Source organism: Nymphaea colorata, chromosome 12 (assembly GCF_008831285.2).
Source record: "Nymphaea colorata isolate Beijing-Zhang1983 chromosome 12, ASM883128v2, whole genome shotgun sequence".
In the NCBI taxonomy this organism is placed as follows: Eukaryota; Viridiplantae; Streptophyta; class Magnoliopsida; order Nymphaeales; family Nymphaeaceae; genus Nymphaea; species Nymphaea colorata.
The window spans coordinates 14,509,078-14,519,772 of record NC_045149.1 but is presented as its reverse complement, the minus strand read 5'-3'; the positions used below and the strand labels follow the sequence as shown (position 1 = coordinate 14,519,772).

Below are 10,695 nucleotides of genomic sequence, written 5' to 3'. Positions count from 1 at the left end.
TAAACGTAGGAACTTTATTTCTGAATCGAAATCTTAAAGCCAAATGGCTAAGAAATTCGCTAAATCGAATTGGTATTGGAATCTTTTGTGAATCGAATTTGATGAAAAAAATATTTTTAAAATAAAAATTAAAAATATCAAAAGAAGAGAAAGACCACATATGGGAAAGCCTTCGGGCCTCTTTCTAATGATGGATTGTTAATCATCAGCTCGCTCAAAAAAATATTTCTCGAATGTTAATCCTTATAGGGTTATGACTTAGCTTTGTTTCAAACCTCTCTTTCAAACTCGAACCGGTCATGCATGGTCAGTTCCCCTTGCATCAGATGCAGGTCCAATTTGAACCTAAATAATTATCCAACTTACAATGACTCTGGTCTCTACCGCAACGCGACCCATGTTTACCGTCAACCTCCCTTCGCCCTTCGGAAAAAAGAACGTATGTGGATCTGAACCATATCAGAACTATATCCGATCCGTTCACTGTAACTTATTTGGCGGGAAAAGCCGTTGGAGTTCCACCGTACATAAGAAAGGGGCTCAACACCCACCAACTACCAAGGGCTTTGGACCTTTCGCTTCTGCAGCGCGCGAAGAGAAAAGAAAAACAGCCACAGAGGAGCGAGAAAATGTCTTTCGCGCTTCGTTCGATCTTGGGCGGTCCGTCTTCAGTAGGAGCGATGTACTCGAGCAAGTATGACAGCAACCCACTCTTCTCCGCCGGCCTCGAATCTCACGGTCATCCGAATTTTTTCTTCCGGTTATTTTTTCTTTTTCCTCGGATCTCACGGTCATCCGAATTTTTTCTTGCACGTTGTTTTCGCAGAAGCGAGGAAACGGCAGGGTCATTCCGTTGACGGTGAAACAGATAAACCCCGTGCGTAACCTGTCCGATGATCATTCAAAGCGGGAAAGACAGTTTGGGTTCCAACGTATTGGTATAAAATGTGTTCACCACGGGACCCACGAATAGCGATCAATCTGAGGCTTACGGGTTGGTTTCTACAGCGCGGGAAAGAGAAAAATCAGCGAAAAAGGTTGTTCCGGCTTGTCTACGTTCAAGGTGATCGTGGAATCCTTGTCGCCCAAAACTCGTCCAGTCCTCCGATCTCACGGTCATCACTGTTTTTTGAGTCGGGAATTGATCTGACTCGTTTCTTGCTGGTTGTCTCGCAGAAGCGAGGAAATGGCGAGGTCATTCCGTTCACTATGAAACAGAAAAGCCAGGCCGTGCAGAAAACTGCCGATGATAATACAAATATTGTGGTGGACAGATGCGAGGTTAATAATGTAAGTTATTTTCGCGTCGAGCGCCTGAATTCCCTTCCTTTTTGCTTGTTTTTTTAACCCTAACTTCCGTACGAGGTTTCTTCTGATTTTCCTCTTCTTTCTGTAAGATCGTCTTCGTCGATTTACTTTTCTTGGGACTTCTGCTTTAGTCGTTCTTTTTCCTGTTTCGTTTTCTAGCATGTTTTTTTTTTCATTTATTAGGTTATAATTCAAATTAGCATTCGCTCTCTTATTCTGGAAGAACATAGTTTATTATGAAAGAAAAACCCCTTTCATGAAATCTAAAAATCTGAAGGACGCAGTTTCTTTTTTAAAATTTAATTTATTATACTAATTGTTGGATGCAGTTGCAGATCTATCGTATGTTGGCATCTTGATAGTACCTATACATTTTTTGGCTGAGTTATTAACTTGAAACTTTTACGCCCTCTGTTGTTCTCACTAAAACCCCATCCGCTTGGTGCTTTAAATTTCCTTTTTGGAATTGGTCAAGAGATGTAGTTTTGAAGTTAATCTATTTCCGGCTTGTCGTTCACATGCTTCTAAATCTGTTTGTGAAAGCTAACTATGATTTGATCCAGCTCATAAATCAAGCTTAATAACTAAAATTTGGTCAAGTGACTAGCCACTGTCACCATTCATCGTCGGCAATCAAGGGTCTGTTCATATTGCAAGAAGCTAGTCAGATGTTCAGCTATATATTTCGTTGAATTAAATTATGAACCTTTGACCCCAGGGTTGGGCATTCTATGAATGACAATCAAATGTTACCACTTGCTCTGGCTTTTCTGTCTGAATTTACTTTTACTGCATGAGGTTGGGTGCGGGAAGGCCCATCTGTCTTGAAGTTTTATGACGTATCCTTTGTGGTTCTCATCTATTTGTTGCACTACTTACTTAAATTACATTGCTTGGAAGGTGGCATTGGTGGGAATGGTGTTGAACAAACTTGAAAAGGTTACTGATGTTCACAATTCGTCCTAGATGATGGAACGGGAAGAATTGATGTTACCTGATGGTAGGTTATTCAAATGTCTGCCAGTACGTTAGTCCTGTATTTAACTTCTGATTTGAAACATTGAGCTTTCAACATTTTTTTTTATAGTAAATTTGGCAAGCGTCGATCATATTTCTCAGGGTAAATGATGTGCAGGAATCAAATGAAATTGCTTTGGTTGAGTAAGCTTCTTCCTTGGCTATCTAATTTAACTAGTGCTTTCATAATCCACAGAAAACCGCATGAAGTGCTGTTTGTCATAAGTTGAACTCTGGCAGCCTCGGTCCAAACGTTGCGTATGTGAAAAGCACTGATTACTATGTAAAATTTCTCTTTCTCTACCATGTGCAAATTTTGGGAGCCATTTTCAAGTTTGTTACGTTGTCACCCAATCTTATTTATTAGGGCTGCTTCTCCTAAGGCAATATTTCATATGCAGGAATGGCTGTTATGTTCGTGCTCATGGTCATTTGAAGTCGTTCCAAGGAAAAAGGCTTTTTAACTCTTTCTGTGTAAGGTATGCACCAAAAAAAAAAAAAAAACTATGTAAATTTTCTTTACATAACATGCTTCTCTAAGCCTTGATCGTGCACATTGATTATTTTGTCCACTTCATTTTTGTGATCGTGTTGCTCAATGTAGCTAAGACAATTTCTGGAAACTGCAACTTGTGGCAAATGGCAGCCAATTTTGTAGCTGTTTTGTCAAAGCTCTGGATTATCAAATAAACTAAAACCTGGTATATGCTTTGAAGTGGTAGTGTTTGTGCCTTTGCTGTGAAGGGTTGGAGACAGGGCTTCTAGCTGGTAAAAGTATCTTGGTAGTGGTTTGCATTTCCTCATTCATGCTTTGGAGTTTGGATTTTATGTATTAAACTTAAAAAGTAATGTCGCTGTGTCTTGGCCAGGCCCAGAACCCGAAAAGCTTATTTATATTAATCTAGAATAGCTTTAGACCATGTTCGGTCCTTCATTGTATATGCTTAGGAGGCAAGCGGTAAAGCATAAGCACATATATTGGCCATATTTTCAAACTATCATGAAGAAACACAAAAAAGAATAAACAACAAAGAATTGCAAGGCCTTTTTTCTCAAAATGAATTTAAATATTTTTTTAAACATTTTAATCATTAATTGAATCTTTATTAATGTTTTTTTTAAGAAAATTAGTTGGAAGTTCATAATTTAATATTCTCCGTGGTTTTTTTGTATTTTTTCAATTTCTGGACTCTCTAGATTTTTCAAAGAAAAACTCAGGAAGGATATTTGTGACCTTGCATCAAACATACAAGCAGACACATGCACACATATGATACATGGTTTCATATATATGTGCAGTGTTATGAGAATGCGGTTGGTTATAGTTGCCTTAAAACTTGGCACCTAATGAGCCTGGTTAGAAATGAGTTCAGGATATCTATGAACAGGTATCATCACCCTTAATGTCCTTAAGTAGGTTCTCCAGTTGGTTGGGATTGTCTAGTAGTTAGTACCACCTAATCTTAGTAGTCAAAGGTGCGGCTAGGTGCCCGCCTAAGTACTTGGCACCAGGCTGATTGACTAGGCATCACATTTAGGTTGCACTGCCTAACAGAGCTGAATAGATGCCGATCATGAGATTTTTCCATTTTAATCTCAATATTTCTGCAGTTCACCATTTTTATATTATTTTTTTCCTTTTCTTCGGACCATGCCTTGCCTAGACTTTTTACTCGATCAGCAGCCTAGGCCAATGTAGCACCTTTTGTTACCGAGTGTAAGCACCTAATGAGCATGTTCAGCAAGAAAAGGGTGCCTACCCTATTTTTGGTGACTGCATCTTATCTGTAGTTACGATATCGTGGTTTTGCTGGAAGACAAGGGAAGAAGCAGAGGCTTAAAACACCTGAATGCAGGCTGTCATGCTTGTTCCTGTTCTTTTATCACAATGCACAATGTTGAGGATGAGAAGAGGCTTATCTATGGCCATCTATTTTTGAATGTAAAGAATCTGTTCAATAGCTTGAGACGACTCCAGATGATAGATTACTTCGGTATGGTCTACTATGAAAGCTCTCTTTGGGATTATCAAGGTTGGAGAACAACGCTACAGATTTGAACTAATGGAATGTTAATACAGTATGGTCTATGATGTAAGCTCTCCCAAGTGAAGTATTGACCCAAATGTAACTTAATCCTAGAGGACTTGGTAATGGATCGGCTAACTGGTTCAGGATCGCCCGATTCTGGACTATTGCTTACAGTGCCAAGTTAATTATTACCCAAGGTCACTAAGAAATAAATTAATAGTTGTTTATTTGAAAAGCATTAATTTTGTGCGTGCGTGTGTGTGTGTGTGTGTATATATTATATATATAGTGATTGCTTTAAGTAAATCTGCATGATATAGACTACACCAGTCTCATTTCCTTCCATTTCAAAGTCTTTTGGTGTTAAGGTCAACACATTTGATCTAAACTACACCAGTCTACATTCTGTTGTGATATTTTGAAAATGATATGATGTTTTTCTCAATTATTTGAAATTTTGAATTCTTAATTTTTGTATGATTGTGCCATGAGTAAAATTTGTATGATATAGATGCAATTTACATGATTTGATGTGTATTTACTCAAGCCCTTAGATGCTAAAATCAACATGCAGTAAAAGCCTAAAGGCAGAATTCATAACCTTAAAAAAAGGATATATCGTCTACTTTGAATTGAGTGAAACATGTTATTATACTGTTCATCATGCTTGCTTTAGCATTGGCCATTGGGTCATTCCATCAGTTGTCATATTATATACATACAACACCAACTCCAGTGAAAAAGCTTTCACTTTTAAAAGCAGAAGGGGTAATGTTGTTTTGTTTGCCACATCTAATTCTTTCTCCTTATAGCTGCTATCTTGACACTTTAATTACTCGTTTTATATGCTCCAACTTATTATAAAAATGAAAAGTATGCACCATAAACTTTCCACTAGGGTTTTCATCTTCACTTTTACTATTTTTTTGCAGATTATTTGTTCAGATATTCAAGAATTTAACAGTGAATGTCACATGCCGCAACCCCCAAACAACTTTTGCATGAAGGTGTAAGTGCTTCTTTTGTACAATAGAATTTTTCCGTAGATCATGTTTTAATATATAGTTCATGATCAAACCGGCAAGTACAGAATCCAAGCAGTTGAGAATATATCCATCAGGTAATTGTGTTGGTTGAGTACTTCTAACTCATGTTTATCACTCCTTAGAGCACAGCCATCAGATCACATGAACTGATGCATTTTTTCCATGTTTACATAAGCATCTTTTGTGAAAATAATATTTCATTAGAATGTTTTTGTTTGTGTGTCATAAGCATGTTGGTATGTTTTGTCTTTGTGTCTGAATCTTGAGCTTCAGATGTATCTATTGTTAGATATTACACATTGCAAGAATTCACTGCTCAACTTTTTTACTGCTAAGCTTGAAAAAAAGAATCCTCCCATGGATTTTAAAAGCTTTTTCTTCTTGGCACTGCTGAGAAGCTGTTAGAGGGCAGGAAGATGATCGTCTTCTAATTTTCGTCCTTCACTTCTATTTTCTTTGTTCGATCTTGTGGACATAATTCATAACAATACCTAAGAACTTGGGGGCATGTAGGAATAAGAGGTGTTTTCAGATAAGAGTTGTGTTTTTAGGCCTTCAGCTACCTCTACTCACTTCTTACAAGAAAACCTAGCAACAACCTGCACACTCAATCCCTAATCCCCGATTAGAGCAATCTCTCATGCTGGGGAACACCCTTCCATTCGGTAATGGTAATTGTTGCTATCTTATTATTGTTTTTTACTTGTGCAATATCTCTTAAGATTTTGCTATGCTGACATCATTGATACCTATTTGTATTTTTAAATGGTCAAGTTCAGTATTTTATCAATAGAATATGATTATTAGGACCATTAAACTGTCACAACCACTAGGTATAAGGTTGACATAGGTAGTGTAGCCTAGTGATGCAGAAGGTTTGGCTAAGTTAGGTGGGCCAACCAAAGAGGGTTCTTGAAAAAGTAAGTTGAACATGACAACCTTATGGTAGGATTAGCTTGGACTGGGTGTTATTTCCACCCAAAATCTTCAACAATTAGGTCCTCCTCTCCCTTTTCTTGAAGATATGTTGGTTTGCTATCGATGGAGCAATATCGTCAAATGATAGAGATTTTGGATAATGATTTCATCATTTAAGGTTCATCTAAGATTTCCTCAATAAGCAAGGAGTTTGTCCAAAGTATATCTAAGGGCACAAGGAAGGCTAAATCTTGCGTGGCCCATGTTTCTATCATTCTATGTTAATTGCCATCTAGAAAGATGTGTGGCAGTTTTCACATTGGACAGTTTTGGAGCTGATCTTCTGTTGGTGGAGATTCTCATTGGTATCATTGAATAGTACTACGTTCAAGTTGTTTTTTAAGACTCTCATGATCACCAACTCTTTGATAAAATTCTTGAAATAAAAAGGTCCCATTTGTTTGTTCAAAACTCATCTTTAAAGTTTGCTGAGACTAAAGATTGGAGTTGATCAAGGCTAAAAGCATCCTTATTCAATGTAAGATTCCAAGAGCAACATTGATGGTGGAAACTATGTGTCACAGTTCCAATAGGATGAGGCCAATTGCATGATGTGGTGAAAGTGTCTAAAGATGCATATCAAAGGAAGACATCCTTGGGGCAAAACTGGATCAGATTGGACCTTTGATCCAGACACTAGATCCAAATCCAACACTTAAAACTATCATATTAGGCCACTTATCAGATCAAATTAGGTCTCTTATCTAGATCGAGATTTAAAACTCAAATCCAACATCTAAACTGGATCAGATTAGACCCCTAATCCAGATGTTAGGTTCAAAGTCAACATCTAATATCTAAACGAGCTCATATTTGGCCTCCAATATAGATTCCTAGTTCAAAATCTAAATCCAACATTTAAAGTAGATTATATTTCGCATTTGATCCAAGTCACAGGTCGAAAACCCAAATCCAGCAACAAAAGTGGATCATATTAGACCTTTGATCCAAATTGCATAGCTCAAATCTGAATTCAACACCCAATCTAGGTTAGATCAGATCGCCAATGCATGTGATCTACAATAGGATCTAAATGTGGTCGTTCATCCAAATGCTCATCTGATTATCTTTGATCCTTGCCAAGAAAAAGGTGATTTCTATTATTTGAACAATTTATGATGTTCAACTATTTTTTGTATGGTGTTGTCAAAAGATCGACATAAACTTTTGCTTCAAAGATGAAGACGTCCATGTGTTAGAAGATTATCATTGATGTCCCCATTAAAAGATTTGTATTGAAGATTTCATATTTAATAATTGCATACATGAAAAGTTGAAACCTTTATTTTTTAGATAAAGATCCATTTTCATTACATTGTCTTTTGAACTTGTTTATGGAAATGTTTAGAAACCAATCCAAGTCATGTCAAAAATGGATTATGAATCTAGACCCTGCCTTAAATCCAAGTTCAACATCTAAATTGGATTAAATTAGAGCTCTGATCCTAACACTATATTCAAAATCCAAATTCAGCACCTAAAACTGATCCGATAGACCTTTGATCCAAATCCTATTTCCAAAATCCAAATTCAACAATTTAATCATATCAGATAAGACCTTTGATCTAGACCGATATTTAAACTCAAGTCCAACATCTAAACCATATCAGATTAGACTATTGGTCCAAATGTTTGGTTCAAAGTCCACATTGAACATCTAAACCAAATCAGATTATGCCTCTGATCCAGATACCAAGTTCAAAATACAAATCCAGCATTTAAAGTAGATTACATTTTGTGTCTAATCCAAATCACACGCCCAAAACCCAAATCCAATGACAAATCGGATCCGATTAGACCACTGATCTAAACTGCGGGTGCTCAAATCCGAATTCAACACAAAAATGGGCCAGATCAGACCTCTGATCCAATGCATGTGATCTACAATAGGATTGTATATGGAAATATTAGGAAGAGCGTCTACCATAGCAAGGCCTATGAAGAAAGGGAATACACAAGGTGATGCAATCCATTCAAGTGGAAGTGGAGTTTATCCAGCTCCTTTAATATGTGTTGTGGGACAAAACCAATGGTTAATGAAGGAAATTATCATGTGACAGGCAATGGCGATGCCCATGTTAGACTCCTTAGGTGGTATTTTGTGCTTACATGACTCTTGCATTAGGAAACCCATGTAGGAGTTGCTCAACATGAAATCAAATCAACGGTTATACAAATACAACCATCTTTTTTTTTTTTTGACATAATGAAGAAGGCCCTTCTTGTCATTTTGAAGAATTTCTTGGAATAACCAAATGCAAATCCAAGAGTTTCAGGATCAGATAAGACCACTGATCCAAGCCCACTTCTAGCGGCAAGTGCAACAATTTTCGGATCATATAAAACCATTGATTTGGGCCCACTACTAGTTTCAAATCCAACAATTTTCAGATCAGATAAGACCACTGATCTAGATCCCCTACCTGATTCCATTCCAATTTCTAGATCAGATAAGACCACTGGTCAAAGCCCATACCAACATCCAAGTCCAACAATTTTGGATCAAATAAGACCGTTGATCTAGTGTCGCCAATGTTTTTGCTTATATTTTGGTGAAATTGGCCTCGAATTTATCTAGTTTTAGGTTGTTTTTAGGCTTTTGAAGTAGGTAGGTCTCATTTCAAGGAGAAATTTGAAAGCTGTTGGAGGATCTTGAAGTCTTATCTTAGAAGCATTGTGGAACAAAACCAATGGTTAACGAAGGAAATGATCATGTGAGAGGCAATCACGATGCCCATGTTAGATATCTTAGGTGGTATTTGTGCTTAAATGACTCTTGCATTAGGAAACTCGTGTAGGAGCTGCTCAACATGAAATGAAGTCATCAGTTATACAACTACAACCATCCTTTTTTTGTTGACATAGACAAGAGGTCCCTTATTGTCATTTTGATGAATTTCTTGAAATAACCGAATGCAAATCCAACAATTTTAGGATCAGATAAGACCATTGATCCAAGCCCACTACCAGCAGCAAGTGCAACACTTTCAGATCATATAAGACCATTGATTCGGGCCCACTACTAGTTTCAAATCCAACAATTTTTGGATCAGATAAGACCACTGATCTAGACCCCCGACCTGATCCCATTTCAACAAATTTCTAAATCAGATAAGACCATTGATCGAAGCCCATACGAAGATCCAAGTCCAACAATTTTTGATCACATAAGACCGTTGATCTACACCCATTTCGACATCGAAGTCCAAAAATATTCTTGATTTTTGTGCAAAGTTTACCTTTTTGTGTAGTGCCACTTTTTTCGTAGGTTTTGTGGTGTTGGAAGTTGTTTTGTCTAGTTTCTGTTTGATAAATGCCTTCTGTAGCAACTCTATGAAACTATTAGAATGGTTTGGACCTGTTTGCGTCCTTGTTTGCAATGCAGTCTCACTTGTGTTTTTGCTTAAATTTTGTGTGAATCATGTGTTCTTAGCGTGAGATTTAGCTGGTTTTAGGTTGTTGAAGTAGGTAGGTGGCTCGAGCATGTGCATCATTATCTGGCATCTTTTTGAATGCATGAAAGGGGAGATGACTGCACAGAGAATGAGAGAATTGTTGGAGGATATTGAAGCCTTTTCTTGGAAGCGTTGCGGAACAAAATTAATAGTTTACAAAGGAAACAATCATTTTAGAGGCAATACAATGCCGATGTTGGACTTCTTAGGTCAGTTATACGACTACAACCATTGTTCTTTTGTTGACGTAGTCAAGAAGACCCTTATTGTCATTTTGATGAATTTCTGAAATAACCAAATGCAAATCCAAGAGTTTCAGGATAAGATAAGACCACTGATCCAAACCCACTTCTAGCGGAAGGTGCAACAATATTGGATCATATAAGACCATGATCCGGCCCACTACTAGTTTCAAATCGGATAAGACCCTGATCTAAATCCCCTACCTGATACCATTCCAACAGTTTCTAGATCAGATAAGACCACTGATCAAGGCACATAGCAACATCCAAGCCCAACAATTTTCGGATCAAATAAGACCGTTGATCTAGTGTCCCAATGTTTTTGCTTATATTTTGGTGGAATTGGCCTCGAATTTATCTAGTTTTAGGTTGTTTTTAGGCTTTGAAGTAGGTAGTTCTCATCGTGCGCTTGCATCATTATCTGGCTTTTTTGTGAAGTGCATGAAAGGGAGGAGATGACCGCAAGGAGAAATTTGAAAACTGTTGGAGGATCTTGAAGCCTTATCTTAGAAGCGTTGTTGGACAAAGCCAATGGTTAACGAAGGAAATGATCATGTGAGAGGCAATCACGATGCCCATGGTATCTTAGGTGGTAATCACGATGCCCATGTTTGGTATA

General features: G+C 37.4%; 1 long non-coding RNA gene across 2 annotated transcripts; it reads left to right on the top strand.

The window, feature by feature from the left end:
* Nucleotides 1-571: 571 nt before the first annotated feature.
* LOC116266287 (uncharacterized) lies at nt 572-5,372 on the top strand. 2 transcript variants are annotated; one of them, XR_004175321.2, is made up of 7 exons: nt 572-694; nt 827-1,063; nt 1,177-1,290; nt 2,209-2,308; nt 2,522-2,608; nt 2,727-2,804; nt 5,288-5,372. It is a non-coding gene; the product is annotated as an uncharacterized LOC116266287 (long non-coding RNA). The 2 variants fall into 2 exon arrangements; XR_004175322.2 differs by having other exon boundaries at nt 580-738.
* Nucleotides 5,373-10,695: the final 5,323 nt, after the last annotated feature.